The sequence below is a fragment of the Ascaphus truei genome, chromosome 1 (genome assembly GCF_040206685.1).
Source record: "Ascaphus truei isolate aAscTru1 chromosome 1, aAscTru1.hap1, whole genome shotgun sequence".
Taxonomy (NCBI): Eukaryota; Metazoa; Chordata; class Amphibia; order Anura; family Ascaphidae; genus Ascaphus; species Ascaphus truei.
Genome location: NC_134483.1, coordinates 131,027,518 through 131,034,054, shown reverse-complemented (window position 1 = coordinate 131,034,054; position 6,537 = coordinate 131,027,518). Strand labels below are relative to the sequence as shown.

Sequence of the window (6,537 nt, the reverse complement as noted above, 5' to 3'; positions counted from 1 at the left end):
TTGCAGACACAGGTCCCTGCCCCGTGGAGCTTACAATCTATATTTTTGGTGCCTGAGGCACAGGGAGATAAAGTGACTTGCCCAAAGTCACAAGGAGCTGACACCGGAAATTGAACCAGGCTCCCCTGCTTCAAACTCTCAGTGCCAGTCAGTGTCTTTTACTCACTGAGCCACTCTCTCTATTATTATTTAAACAGTAATGATTTAGCAAAACTATGATTGTACTAAGCGGTAATAAGGAAGCCCACAACTTTTTTGTTATTTTACACTGGTTTATTAACATTTTTTTTTAGCATTTTCAATATGCATTTTCTTTTCAAAGAAAAAAAAAATATATATATATATATATATATATTTATTTTTTTAAGAAAAGCTTCACCCTTTCCTATTTTGCAGCATAAATCTTGCTTGAATCTGTGTAAACTACAGTCTACAGTGTTATTTTGATATTTAATAAATATAGTTCTTTTTTAAATCTGGCATAGTACCACTACAGTACTTGCTTTTTAAGGCACTGAGATCACTGGGCAATGCTCAAAAGCTCAGCGCACCACCTTTATTGAGGAAAGAAATCGTGCACCTTTAAAGGGATTGACAAATCTTATGCTGTTTTTCTGCACTTCTTGGACAATTCTATAAACCTCTCCATATGTTTTCAAGGTTAATCACAGTAGAACATAAACTGCATGTTAAGCGTGGCTCTGTAAACTGCATGTTAAGTGGGGCTCTGTAAACTGCAGGTTAAGCGGGGCTCTATACTGCATGTTAAGCGTGGCTCTGTAAACTGCATGTTAAGCGGGGCTCTGTAAACTACATGTTAAGTGGGGCTCTGTAAACTGCAGGTTAAGCGGGGCTCTATACTGCATGTTAAGCGTGGCTCTGTAAACTGCATGTTAAGCGGGGCTCTGTAAACTGCATGTTAAGCGGGGCTCTAAACTGCATGTTAAGCGGGGCTCTAAACTGCATGTTAAGCGGGGCTCTAAACTGCATGTTAAGCGGGGCTCTAAACTGCATGTTAAGCGGGGCTCTGTAAACTGCATGTTAAGCGGGGCTCTGTAAACTGCATGTTAAGCGGGGCTCTATAAACTGCATGTTAAGCGGGGCTCTATAAACTGCATGTTAAGCGGGGCTCTATAAACTGCATGTTAAGCGGGGCTCTATAAACTGCATGTTAAGCGGGGCTCTATAAACTGCATGTTAAGCGGGGCTCTGTAAACTGCATGTTAAGTGATGCTCTATAAACGGCATGTTAAGCGGGGCTCTAAACTGCATGTTAAGCGGGGCTCTAAACTGCATGTTAAGCGGGGCTCTGTAAACTGCATGTTAAGCGGGGCTCTGTAAACTGCATGTTAAGCGGGGCTCTGTAAACTGCATGTTAAGCGGGGCTCTAAACTGCATGTTAAGCGGGGCTCTAAACTGCATGTTAAGCGGGGCTCTGTAAACTGCATGTTAAGCGGGGCTCTGTAAACTGCATGTTAAGCGGGGCTCTATAAACTGCATGTTAAGCGGGGCTCTAAACTGCATGTTAAGCGGGGCTCTGTAAACTGCATGTTAAGCGGGGCTCTATAAACTGCATGTTAAGTGATGCTCTATAAACTGCATGTTAAGCGGGGCTCTAAACTGCATGTTAAGCGGGGCTCTAAACTGCATGTTAAGCGGGGCTCTGTAAACTGCATGTTAAGCGGGGCTCTGTAAACTGCATATTAAGCGGGGCTCTGTAAACTGCATGTTAAGCGGGGCTCTGTAAACTGCATGTTAAGCGGGGCTCTGTAAACTGCATGTTAAGCGGGGCTCTATAAACTGCATGTTAAGCGGGGCTCTATAAACTGCATGTTAAGCGGGGCTCTATAAACTGCATGTTAAGCGGGGCTCTATAAACTGCATGTTAAGCGGGGCTCTATAAACTGCATGTTAAGCGGGGCTCTATAAACTGCATGTTAAGCGGGGCTCTGTAAACTGCATGTTAAGCGGGGCTCTATAAACTGCATGTTAAGCGGGGCTCTATAAACTGCATGTTAAGTGGGGCTCTGTAAACTGCATCTTTGATTATTATTTTTTGTCATAAAGCACACACACAGTACAACATACCTGGCCGCAAAGAAAAGAGACATCTTGACAATGGTCCAAGACTGGACCGGAACATTTTATCAATAAATTGCTACTTTTTGAATAGAAGTCCATAGTCAAATTGTGCTCAGCTGTGGAATATGCATATGCAAATAATGCAATATTGGAGCTTATATGTGTAGTCCGGACGGCTTACTGATTAGTTATTAGGCTTGTATAATTTGATTTATGCGTGTTAACACGGGTTTAGGAAATGTTAGCCTAGTGAGACCACCGCAGTACTCACAAACACAATTAAGTTCTTTCAAAACTACAGTAAGGCTGTCTCACATTTTAATCTGGTCTGTAACTGTTACATTCGCCTATAATATATATTTTCTTTAACTGTGCATGCAATGTCTTGTATATAATGTATACCCTGTTCATTTATATAACAGTATTTGTAACCATGTATAATTTGTCTTAACTCTATGCCCAGGACATACATGAAAACGAGAGGTAACTCTCAATGTATTACTTCCTGGTAAAACATTTTATAAATAAATAAATAAACATGGCATTCCTATAGCAATTCAGAAGATGGCATAGTGCAGGACAATACAAAGTAAAGTGCACGGACCCAGCACCTTTTATCTTGCTTAAGCCTTCCATCCTTCATGAATCCAAGCTGGTCTCAAGTGTCCTAATCCGAAGTGACAAGAGACCAGAAAATAGAGATGAAAACGGAGCACAACCGCATAGCGAAAAAAGGAATCACGAGGTGACCCCGACAAGAAAAGTATTTATTAAAGTCTCATGGACAACAAGATAAAATGCGCACCACCCAGGCGGTTTGACCGCTTTTTAGCGTGAAACGCGTAGGTGGTGCGCATTTGATCTTTTTGTCCATGAGACTTTAATAAATACTTTTCTTTTTGGGGTCACCTCGAGATTACTTTTTTCGCTATGCGGTTGTGCTCCGTTTTCATCTCTACTTTTTCAATATAACGACCTCTGAAATGCGATGATTTTTGCCATGTTCCCAAAGGCAAAAAAAGAGAGAGACAGGAAAGGGAAACCCTAACATTAGGGATTTTCAGATTTATATCAAGGTTTCTGTCTGTTCAGTTTTATGAACTAGGTCGGTGTAGAGAGCTCTGAAATATCCAACATGTTTTTTAATGTGTTAGTGGAGTGCAGTGACAGATATTAGAATCACATCATTAAGCACCGATCCTGCGACTGCTCTTGTGTTTTTACATATGTGCAACTTATGTTTTATAGTTTAATTAACTTGAAGCATGTGATTTTTCATAGTATGTGACATTTCTTTTCGAGATTTGAACTTGAGCAGCATGTGTGTGTCTATCGAGTGTGTTTTAAGAGGCAGGAATGAGCCCTCCGCATTAAGCCTGGGGCAGTTTCCCTGGTAATGTTCTTAATGGATTGTCTTTTAAAAGGATGTGATACAAAGTGATTTTAATAAAGCCACTAGTGTGTGTAACCCTGTACAACTGTGTAGAGATGAGTGCAAACTTGCTCAAAATATGTTGTTTTTTTTTTTTTTTACTGTGTGCTCATCTGCATGTCATTACCCAGAATTCCTGGCTGCAGTGGATGCACTGTATACTAAGAGATAATGGGGAAATACAGCGTTGCAGACCTTTTGGATACATGAATGTGCTCACAAGTGGTATTTTTATTCGTTTGTAAATCTGCTATCAGCACAGGACATGGCCCCTTTAAGAATCACATTTCACTGGACAATGTGACAGCGCTTAGCCAGTGGAATGACAGTTGGTGACAGTTGGAAAGGGATTGCTGAGGGGACTGGGGTGGCAGTTTGTTTTGATATGGTGAGGCTGCTGCAGAACACTCTGCAAGGGCCTGACAGATCCATGGAGTGAGGAGACTGGTGGATTTTGCTGGCCAGTACAAAGTATAGTGACACCTCAGGGAGCACTGCAACTGCTGAGAGGAGAAATATCAGGATTTAACAGCCAGAGGAAAGAAAGAGATCCCCCTGCATTGGAAGACGTAAGGGTGGACACTTCCAATAGTGTTTTGGTTGCGGTTTTGGATATTGTAAAAACTTATGCGGTTAAAACCCCTTTTAGAAAATAAACCCGTGTGTATATATATGTGTGTGTGTGTGTGTGTATATATATATATGTATGCTGGGTGACAATGGGGAAAGACAGGGTTGCAGACCTGTCTAAGACATGCAAATGAACATACAGTAATATTTACAGTTGCTTTATGCTTTACTGTGGAGGGTTTTTGTCACTTTTTTTACCCACCATAACCTTAATGACAGTGGACCTAGTCTAGTCTCAAACCTGCAAGCCATTAAGACCAGCCTCACACTGATGATACCCATCAAGGTTGAAACATGTATGTGAGTATCCCAGCCTCTGTTTAAAAGCTGTGTTTAAAACGGCATGCAGTGGCTTGAGGATTGGCTTGTGTAATACGAGCTTGAGACAAAAGGTGGCACTGAGTGCTCATTTGCATGTCATTTCCCAGAATCCCTTGCTGCAGTGGAAGCGCTGTATGCTGGGTGACAATGGGGAAAGACAGGGTTGCAGACCTGTCTAAGACATGCAAATGAACATACAGTAATATTTACAGTTGCTATATATATATATATATATATATATATGGAATATAAATGGATATGCAGTGTGTGCTTATTTGCATGTCATTTCCCAGAATCCCTTGCTGCCGTGGAAGCACTGTGTGCTGGGTGATAATGGTGAAAGGCAGGGTTGCAGACCCATCTAAGACATGCAAATGAGCATACAGGAATATTTCCATTTGCTATATGCTTTACTGTGGAGGGTTTTTGTCGCTTTTTTTACCCACCGTAACTTAACTAAGCAATATATATATATATAATATATATATATATATATATATATATATATATATATATATACTGTACTAGCTGAGAGACCCGGCGTTGCCCGGGAGTCACACTGTCCCCCCCCCCCACACACACACACTGTCCCCCCTCCCCCACACACTGTCCCCCCCCTCACACACACACACACACACACTGTCCCCCCCTCCCCCACACACACACTGCCCCCCTCCCCCACACACACACTGTCCCCCCCTCCCCCACACACACACTGTCCCTCCCCCCCCACACACACTGTCCCCCCCTCTCCCCACGCACACACAAAGCCCCCTCACCTCTGCCAGGACTCACAGCACCGCTCCTCTCTCCCGCGCTCCTCCGATTGTCGCGCCCCTGGCCCTTCTCTGCCCTCCCTCCTCCCGTCTGGGGAGCGCTGCGTACGCGCCCCCTCTCTGCACCTGTGAGCGCGAGCCGCCAGGAAACGTGCAGCAGGGAAGGTGCAGGGCCTGTACGTGTGACGGGGGAGAGTGACGGCCACCGGGAGGGGGGAAGGTGTGGGGCCTGTCCGGGGGGGGGAAGGTGAGCTACGGTCCGGGTGACGGGGGAGAGTGACGGCCACCGGGAGGGGGGAAGGTGAGCTGCAAGGGGGCCTGAAGCAGTGGTGTGAGTGATTGAGGCCAATGAGAGGTGTGCGGGGGCGGGCGGGCCAAGGGACCAATGAGATTGCCGCTAGGGACAGGGAACACACCAGGGAAACATACATACATACAATGCTTTCAGAAATATATAGTAAGATAGTAAGATATATATATAGATATATATATATATATATATATATATATATATATATATATATATATTATATCAGTAGACAAAACAAGAAGAAACATGCGCACTCCTAGTGCATTAAAGTTTCAACAATTTTATGGGACTGGACACAAAATAAAATGCACACTCACAAACACAGCTAGAACTTGAGCATTTATGAGAAATATCTCAAACACCAGCACTGCAGTCGGATCCACAAGGCTTTTGCTGTAATCAGATGCCTCACTCTCTCCACAACCGGATGTGGAGCCTGCACGCAGTATCATCTCCAAATTCGACTCCCCCGGCTACAGGCACTCCTCCACTGCTCCCTCCGGCTCTTACTTGGTACTTGTTAGGACCTGCGGCATGGATCCTTTGCTGCTACTGTGCTCAGATGTTAAAATGTCCGTTCCAGAGCATCTCAGCGTCTGCTCAGTAAAATCTGCAAAGCACTTTACTCCCACTACCACCTTACGCGTTTCGTCAGAGATGTCTTCATCAGGGGTGATCCCCTGATAGGTTCATCCCCTAATGGGATCTACCCCTGATGAAGTCATATTAATTTCTCTTTCTCTAATTTCCTCCAGCAAAATCCATATTTCAGTCCTAAGTTTTTTTGTCCTAAGTTTGATCGAATATGTTACATTTCACTTTGTCAATTTTGACCGAACTTTTTAGCATGCCCTAATTGGTAGCAGTTTCTGCTTCCTGTGACATAAAGGCCTATATTTACTAAAAGCTGCTCTGCTATGAGACACTTTCCAGAGCCAGGAAGACATCTTTATTTACCACTTAATCAATTGGATGAGCTGTTTGGT

At 43.5% G+C, this 6,537-nt stretch overlaps 1 protein-coding gene across 3 annotated transcripts in view; it reads left to right on the top strand.

Annotated features, from left to right (window-relative positions):
- The window catches only part of BNC2 (basonuclin zinc finger protein 2), a 556,774-nt gene that overhangs the window by 95,285 nt on the left and 454,952 nt on the right, over window positions 1-6,537 (top strand). The gene's annotated exons all lie outside the window — the stretch shown is intronic.